Raw genomic sequence first — 12,277 nt, forward strand, 5'->3', positions numbered from 1 at the left:
CCTCACAACGTTGAAAAAATGATGTTTATAAAAATGAATAATTCCTCAATGAAGTACAGCACTGCCCTCCAGATAGTACAGAGGGACCTGTGGTTGTGGAGTCCAGCGGAGACGAATTTATAATGTGTGAGGAGGAGGAAGTACACACTGTAGGGGGAGAGGAATCAGAGGTTGAGGATGAGGACGACATCTTTCCTCAGTAGAGCCTGTTTAGCTTGTACAGGGAGAGATGAATTGTTTTTTTGGTGTGGGGGCCCAAACAAACCAATCATTTCAGCCACAGTTTTTTGGTAGGCCCTGTCGCTGAAATGATTGGTTTGTTAAAGTGTGCATGTCCTATTTCAACAACATAAGGGTGGGTGGGAGGGCCCAAGGACAATTCCATCTTGCAACTCTTTTTTTGGCATTATGTGACCATTCAACAGTCGTTTGCCATGTTCAAAAAGTAAAAGAAAATGTCAACAAATTCAAAAAATTAAATCAAAAGTTTAATGCCCTGTCATTATTTAAAACAAGAGGTATTGACGTGCTAGAATTAGTGTAGTGTTAATATGTTATAAACACTACACTTGGAACTTGGAGGAGGTATTGTGGCCCCGGTACCAAATCTAGTACCGGGGCCACCCCACTACACAGTCCAGATACTTGTTTGGTGGAATTCTGACCAGTTGAGGGTGTATTTATTATATTGTGGCCCCGGTATCAAATTGGGTACCGGGGCCACCCCACTACGCAGTCCAGAATTTTTTTGGGGGGAATTAAGAGCCGTGGAGGGTTTTTTATTAATTATATTGAGTGACCACTCCTCTACGCAGTCCAGGTACATTATTTGGTGCGATTCATACAAGTTCAGGGTTTTTAATTTATATTGTGGTGACCACTCCTTTACGCAGTCCAGGTACATTATTCGGTGCGATTTAGACCAGTTGATGGTTTTCTTATTATTTTGTGGTGACCACTCCTCTACGCAGTCCAGATACATTTATTGGTGCGATTCATACAAATTCAGGGTTTTAAATTTATATTGTGGTGACCACTCCTCTACGCAGTCCAGGTACATTATTCGGTGCGATTCAGACCAGTTGATGGTTTTCTTATTATATTGTGGTGACCACTCCTCTACGCAGTCCAGATACATTAATTGGTGCGATTCATACAAGTTCAGGGTTTTTAATTTATATTGTGGTGACCACTCCTCTACGCAGTCCAGATACATTTATTGGTGCGATTCATACAAGTTCATGGTTTTTAATTTATATTGTGGTGACCACTCCTCTACGCAGTCCAGGTACATTATTCGGTGCGATTCAGACCAGTTGATGGTTTTCTTATTATATTGTGGTGACCACTCCTCTACGCAGTCCAGGTACATTATTTGGTGCGATTCATACAAGTTCAGGGTTTTTAAATTATATTGTGGTGACCACTCCTCTACGCAGTCCAGGTACATTATTCGGTGCGATTCAGATCAGTTGATGGTTTTCTTATTATATTGTGGTGACCACTCCTCTACGCAGTCCAGATACATTTATTGGTGCGAATCATACAAGTTGATGGTTTTCTTATTATATTGTGGTGACCACTCCTCTACGCAGTCCAGGTACATTTATTGGTGCGATTCATACAAGTTCATGGTTTTTAATTTATATTGTGGTGACCACTCCTCTATGCAGTCCAGGTACATTATTCGGTGCGATTCAGACCAGTTGATGGTTTTCTTATTATATTGTGCTGACCACTCCTCTACGCAGTCCAGGTTCATTATTTGGTGTGATTCATACAAGTTCAGGGTTTTTAAATTTTATTGTGGTGACCACTCCTCTACGCAGTCCAGGTACATTATTCGGTGTGATTCAGACCAGTTGATGGTTTTCTTATTATATTGTGGTGACCACTCCTCTACGCAGTCCAGATACATTTATTGGTGCGATTCATACAAGTTCAGGGTTTTTAATTTATATTGTGGTGACCACTCCTCTACGCAGTCCAGATACATTTATTGGTGCGATTCATACAAGTTCAGGGTTTTTAATTTATATTGTGGTGACCACTCCTCTACGCAGTCCAGATACATTTATTGGTGCGAATCATACAAGTTGATGGTTTTCTTATTATATTGTGGTGACCACTCCTCTACGCAGTCCAAGTACATTATTTGGTGCGATTCATACAAGTTCAGGGTTTTTAATTTATATTGTGGTGACCACTCCTCTACGCAGTCCAGGTACATTATTCAGTGCGATTCAGACCAGTTGATGGTTTTCTTATTATATTGTGGTGACCACTCCTCTACGCAGTCCAGGTACATTATTCGGTGCGATTCATACCAGTTGATGGTTTTCTTATTATATTGTGGTGACCACTCCTCTACGCAGTCCAGATACATTTATTGGTGCGAATCATACAAGTTCAGGGTTTTTAAATTATATTGTGGTGACCACTACTCTACGCAGTCCAGGTACATTTTTTGGTGCGATTAAGACCAGTTGATGGTTTTCTTATTATATTGTGGGGACCACTCCACTACGCAGTCCAGAAAGATACCTCGTTGCAACGTTTTGGACTAATAACTATATAGTGAGGTGTTCAGAATACACTGTAAATTAGTGGAAATGATTGTTATTGAATGTTATTAAGGTTAATAATAGCGTAGGAGTGAAATTAAGCCCAAAAACTTGATTTTTGAACTTTTTATGCTTTTTTAAAAAAAAATCTGAATCCAAAACCTTAAATCCGAACCAAAACCTTTCGGCTGGTGTTTTGCGAAACAAATCCAAACCCAAAACATCACGAAAATCCGAATCCAAAACACAAAACACGAGACACCAAAAGTCGCCGGTTCACATCCCTAATCTCTATGCAGCTCTTCATTTATCATAAGTTTAGAGCCAGGAATATTACCAATCATTTTATATATACTCTGGGGATATAGAGTTTATTTTAATGTATATATATATTTTTTAGAAATCGAGTCCAAAATACATCTGTGAGTTATTATCATGTTATATTTATAATGTTATTTAATAACTATCTACTAATTATGTTCCATTTAGAGCATATTGTTGATTGTGTATGAATAATTTCATTTTTTTGGTATGTTAATTGTATCTTGTCTAGTATTGTGTTCTAATTTCTATTATTTTATATTACTCTTTAAATGTCATACTGTTATCTGTTTTTGTTCCAGATGGAGGATATGCACCCATTTCAGTTTGGTGAGTATTTTTTATTAATTTGAACATTTTTAGTTCTTATTTCTTAATCCAAACATGTTTGTATAGATAAAGATCAAATCAAAGTGAAAGGGTTCTAAATAATATTTTAATATTTATTTTGTAGGTCTAAATCACTGAAATAGGTGATTTAAGTTGATAGGTGTGGGTCCCTATCAATTGTGTGGTAGTTATGTGCAGGGCCGGATTTACCGCTAGGCAACCTAGGCACCTGCCTAGGGCCTAGCGGCTCTCGGGGGGCCCAGCTGGGGGGGACAAGAGGTAAAAATAAAAAAAAATAAAAAAAATTGCGGCCCCTCCCCCGACTTGAGGGAGGGGTTCGGATGCTGCGAAACGGGGGAGGGGGGTAGGGTGCCGCAAAACGGGGGAGGGGCTAGTGTGGTGGCTGGTCTCCTCCCTCCCTCCTGTGTGTGGCCTGCTGTGTGTCACATGGGACGTGCACCACATGACAGGTGCCGTCCCATGTGTGGAGGGGATGAAGACACAGAAGACTGCACAGCTCCTAGATGGAAAAAAGGTAAGTTGGGGCAGGGCTAGGGTAGTATATTAGTAGTGTGTGTGTGTGTGTGTGTATTATGTGTATGTGAGGGGCCACTGTCTGTGTGTATTGGGTGTGTGTGAGGGGTCACTGTGAGGGGCCACTGTCTGTGTGTATTGTGTGTGTGAGGGGCCACTATCTGTGTGTATTATGTGTGTGTGAGGGGCCACTGTCTGTGTGTACTATGTGTGTGTGAGGGCCCACTGTCTGTGTGTAACATGTGTGTGTGAGGGGCCACTGTCTGTGTGCATTATGTGTGTGTGTGAGGGGCCACTGTATGTGTGTATAATGTGTGTGTGAGGGGCTACTGTCTGTGTGTATTATGTGTGTGTGAGGGGCCACTGTCTGTGTGAATTATGTGTGTGTGTGAGGGGCCACTGTCTGTGTGTATTATGTGTGTGAGAGAGGCCACTGTCTGTGTCTATTATGTGTGTGTGAGGGGCCACTGTCTGTGTGTGTGTGTGTGTGTGTTTGTGTGTGTGAGGGGCCACAGTCTGTGTGTAGTGCCACTGTGTGTGTCTATTATGTGTGTGTGTGTGTGAGGGGCCAGTGTATTTATATTATGTGTGTGTGAGGGGCTGTTTGTGGTAGGGAAATAGGTTTATTTTTTAAATAGTAACACTATTAATTTAATGTTTTGGTTGGAGGGAGGCCTACTTATAAAATGTGGGTGTTATATTGATTTAACACTGGGGCTATTTGGAGTTCACTAAATTTCATGTACCCATTTTTTTTTCCAAATAGGGTCTCCAACATTCCAGGATCCAGACAAGCAGCAACTGATCTAAAGACACAGCAGCCACAAGTGATGAAAGTGACGAGAACAGGTAGGAGAAGCGGCACAGTCTGCCAATTATCCTGAATCTGGTGGGATTTATATTATGAGGAGGGCTGCCTTGTTTAAATGTTGCACTATGGGATTCATGCAGAAGACTGACATATTAACATGATTATTACATTCCAGCACTTTTTCATGTTTCTGTAGGTAGAGGGCTGCAGTCAGTAACTGTAGTGGTGGACGGTCTATGACGTGGTAGTGATAGGAGACTGCTGTTTTTTTACTACTGTGCTTGCTAACCCTGAACTGCAGTTTCTTGACATGTTAATTATGATTAATACGTAAGTTTAGTTAAAGATAAGGTACAATTTGTGTGAATTGAAAGGTAAGCAGTGGTGGAAGTAGGGTGTATATGGTAGTATGACATACCGCTACTTCTCATACTGCCTTCATTGTAAAATAATACAATTCCATTACATTTTTCATACCACCACTTCTAAATTTCCACTTCGACACCTGAGCTTAATATTCATCTTATGGAGTATATGATTAGTATAATTTAAAATTCTAGAGCCTTTGACAAAATATGGGGTCCATGGTCATTATTCTTTAACTGCTGGGACCACAGTGTGATGTAGTGTAATGATAAAGGAGAGCACAGTGTGATGAGAGGGACAGTAATGAGGGGCCACAGTGTGATGCAGTGTAATGAAAAGGAGAGCAGAGTGTGATGAGAGGGACAGTAATGAGGGGCCACAGTGTGATGCAGAGTAATGATAAAGGAGAGCACAGTGTGATGAGAGGGACAGTAATGAGGGTCCACAGTGTGATGCAGTGTAATGATAAAGGAGAGCTCAGTGTGATGAGAGGGACAGTAATGAGGGGCCACAGTGTGATGTAGTGTAACGATAAAGGAGGGCACAGTGTGATGAGAGGGACAGTAATGAGGGGACACATGATGATGTGGTGTAATGATAAAGGAGAGCACAGTGTGATGAGAGGGACAGTAATGAGGGGCCACAATGTGATGTAGTGTAATGATAAAGTAGGGCACAGTGTGATGAGAGGGACAGTAATAAGGGGCCACATGATGATGTAGTGTAATGAAAAGGAGAGCAGAGTGTGATGAGAGGGACAGTAATGAGGGGCCACAGTGTGATGCAGAGTAATGATAAAGGAGAGCACAGTACGATGAGTGGGACAGTAATGAGGGACCATAGTGTGATGCAGTGTAATGATAAAGGAGAGCACAGTGTGATTAGAGGGAGAGTAATGAGGGGCCACAGTGTGATATAGTGTAATGATAAAGGAGAGCACAGTGTGATGAGAGGGACAGTAATGAGGGACCATAGTGTGATGTAGTGTAATGATAAAGGAGGGCACAGTGTGATGAGAAGGACAGTAATGAGGGACCATAGTGTGATGTAGTGTAATGATAAAGGAGGGCACAGTGTGATGAGAGGGACAGTAATGAGGGGCCGCATGGTGATGTAGTGTAATGATAAAGGAGAGCACAGTGTGATGAGAGGGACAGTAATGAGGGGCCACAGTGTGATGTAGTGTAATGATAAAGGAGGGCACAGTGTGATGAGAGGGACAGTAATGAGGGGCCACATGATGATGTAGTGTAATGATAAAGGAGAGCACAGTGTGGTGAGAGGGACAGTAATGAGGGGTCACAGGTTGATGCAGTGTAATGATAAGTGTAAACTATGTTCTAGTACGTCAACCCTACTTATAAAATAATAGCTGCATTAGCTAGTGTTTGTAGTTCTAAGTAATTATAATCCCATGCTTGCATCAGTGTTAAAACGGAATATCTGAAAGTGCTTTTTTGATTCATGGTATACGGTGAATTAACTACTTGATTGTTTTAGAATATTATTGCTCAAACTAGTGTTGATTACACTAGAAATAAAATGTGTAGGTGGGGGAATAGAGTCGGTAAATTATTGGCCAATATGACCAAAGTTCAAAAGAGTCGTAAACCGACTTCTTGTCATTAAAGATCCAACTACTGGTTCACGTTTTACGGCTACATCGGATATACTACATCAGTTCCAAACATATTATGATGAGTGATATAAAGCTCGCCTGGTGGACCCAAAATTACATCATAAACTTATTGGAGAGGCTAAGCTTCCTAAATTAAATACTGCCCAACGGGAAAATTTGAATTCAGACAATACAGAATAAGTGGAAGAGGTAATTAAGAAATTGGTTTCTAACAAATCTCCAGGATTGGATGGCTATAATAGGGACTACTATAACATATTATGAAATAGCCTGGTTCCTTTGTTGACCTCTAAAAAATATTTAAGGATAATTTACCTTATCCAAGGTTTAGTGAAGCACATACTATTTTTATTTCGAAACCAAGTAAGAGCCCAGACTTAGTATCTTCATATAAATCTATTACTTTTTTAAGCTTATATTTTAAAATCCTAGCTAAGGTTTTAGCAAATAGGCTACAATCTATGATGCCAGATCTGCTTACCTCACACCACCTGGGATTTACCCATAATAGATATTCATTGAAAGAGATTAGAACCGCAATAGCGTCATTTATGTCCGGGTCCATCAGAGCAAAGAAGCATTCTAATATTGCCCTAAGCCTTGATGCCAAAAAAGCCTTTGATACGGTCATTTTCATTTAATATTGAAAGCAAGGGCCTTTGGACAAGAATTTTAACAGAATGTTAGATTTTTGTATAATAACCCAAAAACTTATCTATTTGTTAATGGAAAATGTAGCTCCCCAATAACAATGACAAGAGGCACCGGGCAGGGATGTGCCCTTTCACCACGTTTATTTAGCCTGGTACTAGACCCCCTTCTCCCTATTATACAAACCTACCCGAAACTCTCAGGGATAAGAGTAGGCAGTCAGGTAATTGGGCTGGTTGCATTTGCTGATGATTTATTATTGTTTTTATGTGATCACCATTTAACCCTGTCCTTACTATTTGACATAATTAATGAGTTTGGCAGGGTATCAGGTTTCCTAATTAACTAGTCAAAGTTATTTGCTATGTTATTGGCTTTAGAGAACAGACCCTTATGGAGTAGGTCATATTCTTTGTCTTGATTAAATAGATCCCTCACCTATCTTGGCATTCAATTGCCTAAGAACATTCTTGAGCTGTATAGTCTTAATATGAGAGAGGTGATTAAAATGGTAGTGGATGAAATGGCTAGCTGGAAATATCTAAGGCTTTCTTATTTGGGTCGAGCTAATTTAATAAAAATGATAGGCTTCCCAAAATACTTTATTCACTACAAATGTTGTCTATATTAATTTCACCATCAAAAGAAAAGAGATTGAATAGGAAATTTAGGAATTGTATATGGAATTCTAAGCAGTCTCGATTTGCCTAATTAAGCTCCAACAAAGTTTGTCTAATGGAGGTATTAACTTTCCCAATTTAAAGCTATACGGATATGCAGGAACTTTAAGGTTTATTAGAGAATGGATACATGAAGACAGTACCTTTGTAAATTATAACTTGGAACAAATGTTTCTAACAGGGATAAGTTTAACTGCTTTCCTGCATTTTCACAAACAAAAAAAATCACAAAAGATATTGTGGATAACCCACTTTTAATGACTGTCTGGAAAGCTTGGCATTTTCTTACATAATAAAGAATTTCAGTCTGTTCATGCCTCTCATCCTTTCAATTAGGTATATGTGGGGTATTAAAAGTGTTAAATCACTATTTAATGTTTCTTCACAAGACTCTCTTACAATACCTCAGATTTTGAAAAGATTAGAGCTCCTGCATACACAGGCGTTTGCGATCCTACAGGCTCAACATTATGTGAATACTCTAATAAAGTACTTACACCAGATTGATTGGAGCAATTTGATCAGTTGTTGGATAGGCCATCTTCTGGGAGGAATCTTACTTTGTTATATTGTTATATTATAAATTATAGAGAAGCTCCCTTGACTTTACTAAATCATCTTCTTGTTTATCCTATTGGTTGAATGTTTTCCTCATATTTAATTAGATGCAATTCTTAAGACATTGTTATATTCAATCCTTGCTCTCTCTTCTAGCACCTATAGAGAAATGTTTTATAACATTTTGCATCAAAAGTATTTGTCACCACATTGCAGATATAATCTGGGGCTTTCCAATTGTTGTAAATATCTTAAGTGGCAGGCTTAGCAGGCTTCTTTCTATCACTGTATGTGGGATTGCCCTTACATTAAATGTTTTTGGAGAAAGGTACATTGTTATGCCTCTAATGTTTTGTTGAATTATGTGCCGTCTCTGACTCTGGAGTGGGCGATTTTTGGATTTATCCCTGAAACATACAGGACGACCAAGGGAAGTAGGAAAATGTTAATGGTCATTTCTGCAGTCTCTAGAAAGAGTATATTACAATTATGGATTCAAGAATCTCTTCCATTCTTGGCAGTATTTAAAACAAAATTATTTTATATCTTTAAAATGGATTGTTTGGAAGCTTCTTTATACAAAGAAAAACACACTAAAGGCTTTTTTAAAATTTGGTAGAGGTATATAGATTCAATGCCCAGTCCTACTAAAAAACAAATTCACTCTTGTTTTGGTTTAACATCATGGTATGAGTTTAGCATTCTGTCAGAGGATCCTCCAATCGTTTCTGCGGGATGTTAATACTACCTTAACCATCTCTTTCAAAATTTTTATTTTTTATTTATTATTATCTTTCTTTTTTTTTTGGTCGCACCTGGGTATTTAAAGCTGATATTTTTGTAAAAATGTCATGAATGTCTTTTTTGTCTTCTTTTTTTCTTTTTATTAACTGTTATATTAAAATGATTGTAAAGATGTATATGAATTTTTTCTATACTTGTTTTATCACTGCAACTTTTGTATTTATTGCCTTCGTAAATAAAATTCTAAATAAACAAATACAGAATGTTATTGCAAGCCTTTGCAGTGAGTTATTGGGACTGATCAGATCTATTTAACCATATACAATCAGTGTACTATGGCCTGCAAGCTAGTTATGGCTGCATTAGCTAGTGCGTGTAGTTCTAAGTGTGTTTAGTTACAAGTGTACTAGAATTATGTAGCATAATTCTGAGTTGTTTCCCAGAGTTAAACAGGAGATAAAAAGGAGAGGAACATGCTACCCAATACCACTGATACAGGAGGTCATAATTCTACAGATCTGAGGTGCTATTTTGTTATTTGATATTTATTAATTAATAGTTTGCTTAATAATTTATCACTGTCTTTGTAATGTGCAATTAATGGGGTTAATTGACTTGTTGAACAGACAGAGGCTTTGTCAGTCATTGTGTATTTGTTACAAGTGTATATATCATTTTGAATAGCAAAGTAATAATTACACAAGACTTAAACAAAAGGAGAATAGGAGGGGAACATTGTACCAGCTACAAAAGACAACATTCAGCATCCACCTGCAGCTCCATATTTTACTCCTGATGTGTCTCTCCCTGGCTGCAAGCTTCACATCTTAAGAACTCTGTTTTGAACTCTGAATTTATTTCCCTCTAACCTCAAGAAAGTTTGATTTAACTGTTAGTTTATTTCACTGCAACATCCTCTCTGTTTAATCAGCCTGCTGTTCTAATCATCCATTTCCTTCCCCAGTAACAGCTGTTTCAGTCTTCTATTTAATCAATGTATTTTCAAGCCTACTCAAACCTTTGCCTGCTATCACAAGTATGATGAGTTGAAACTGAGTTTGAACTGGATTTGCAGACCTTAGCCAACTCTCCTATTTTATAACTCTGCAAGCTCTGAATTACTATATCTCCTGTACCTTCTTGCTCTCAATTCAACACTTTCACCCACTCCCCCACATGGCTCCCCAAATCATAACTCCATACCACAGGCCCAAGTCTATCCCTTTTATCTGCTGTCCGTCCCCCTTCCACTGCATATCACCTTATTCCCACCCGAATATCCAACCTTATTCCCATCCTTCCTCTTATTCACCGTTCCCTGTCCTGCACACTCTGGAATGCAAGATCTGTCTGCAACAAGCTCACTCACAATCATGACCTCTTCCTCACCATTTCCTTTAGTCTTCTGGCCCTTACATTAAATGTAAATCTCCCCCTCTGATACTGCTTCCCCTGCTGCACTTGGGGCTGAGTACACGGGGGTCTCTCCTTCTCCCACACTCCCCATCTTGGGGACTGCCAAGGAGGTGGTGTAGGTGCCACCTATTTCCAAGGAAAAATTGAGTCAATCCACAATGATATCTGTTCTCGTCAGTCTTGCCTCCCCTTACCTGTCATCTCTATCACTTACTCTGCCACCTTGACTCCTACCCTCCTGTAACTGTGCCTAGTTCCTCTCTCTTCTCTCCTTCTCTTCTTCTACATCCTGTCCTCTCTACCCCGTCCCCTTCAAGTTTCTCTGTCCTCTCTCTTTCCCAAAGCCTGTGGTCACCATGCTCACCTCTTTAACCTCTCTCTCTCTCTCCACTGGTATCTTCCCCTTGGCCTTCAAGCATGCTCTCATCTCCCTTATTCTCAAGAAGCCCTCCCTTGACCCATTTTATCTCTCCAACTATTGCCCTGTATCTCTGCTTCCCTTTGCTTCTAAAATTCTCAAACTACTTGTCTTCAATTGTCTGACCCACTTTCTCTCTTCTCGTTCTCTTCTTAACACTCTCTAGTCTGGCTTCCATCCCATTTACTCAATTGAAATTGTCCTCACTAAAGTACAAATGACTTACTCTCAGCTAAATCAAAAGGTCACTTCTCCATTCTCGTACTCCTCAACCTCTCTGCTGCTTTTGACATCGTTAATCATTTTCTTCTCCTCACCACTCTCCACTCCCTAGGTCTTTGCAAAACAGCTCTATCCTGGTTTGCCTCCTACTTCTTTGCACACTCTTTAGTCCAACTCTTCCTCCCGTCTTCTTCCTCTTTCTATTGGAGCTACATAAGGCTCTGTCCTTGGCCCTCTGTGTTCCTCTCTCTACACCTACTCTCCTGGTGAACTTATTCAATCATTTGGCCTCCAATACCACCTCTATGCTGATGACACGCAAATCTATCTTTCCTTCCCTGACTTCGCTCTTGCCTTCTTATCTAAGGTTGCTATTCCTCCGTCACCAAATCCTACCACTTCCTCCTACGTAACATCATGAAAATTCATCCCTTCCTCTCTCAGAAAGCAACCAAAATACTGGTCCATTCACTCATTTCTCATCTCGACTACTGCAACCTCCTTCTCACTGGCCTTCCTGACTCTCACTTTTCTAACCTTCAATCCATACATAATGCTGCGGCTAGTATCATCTTCCTCTCCTGCTGCACCACTTTCTCAACTCCTCTGCGTAAATCCCTTCATTGGTTTCCTATCCATTTCAGAATTCAGTACAAGCTCCTTACCTTCACGTAAAAAGCCCTTACCAACACTTCTCCCCATTACATCTCTGACCTTGTCTCATGGTACATACCCACCCAGCCACTCCGCTCTGCCTTTGACCATCGCCTCAATTCACCTCTCATTTCCTCCTCCCATGCTCGCCTCCAAGACTTTTGCCATGCTGTCTCTAATCTTTTCAAACTCCCTACCCGGTCTCACTTGACTATCCCCACAACCTTCAGTCCTTCAAACGCTCACTCAACTCACCTTTTGAAGTTCGCATATCCTACCACCTCCTAACCATTATAATCATCACCTCCTCTTCCTCATCTACTATATCCATTTTCTCCCAGTTGTTCCTACTCTCTCTCACCCCCCCTC

This window comes from Mixophyes fleayi, chromosome 4, assembly GCF_038048845.1.
Source record: "Mixophyes fleayi isolate aMixFle1 chromosome 4, aMixFle1.hap1, whole genome shotgun sequence".
Taxonomy (NCBI): domain Eukaryota; kingdom Metazoa; phylum Chordata; class Amphibia; order Anura; family Limnodynastidae; genus Mixophyes; species Mixophyes fleayi.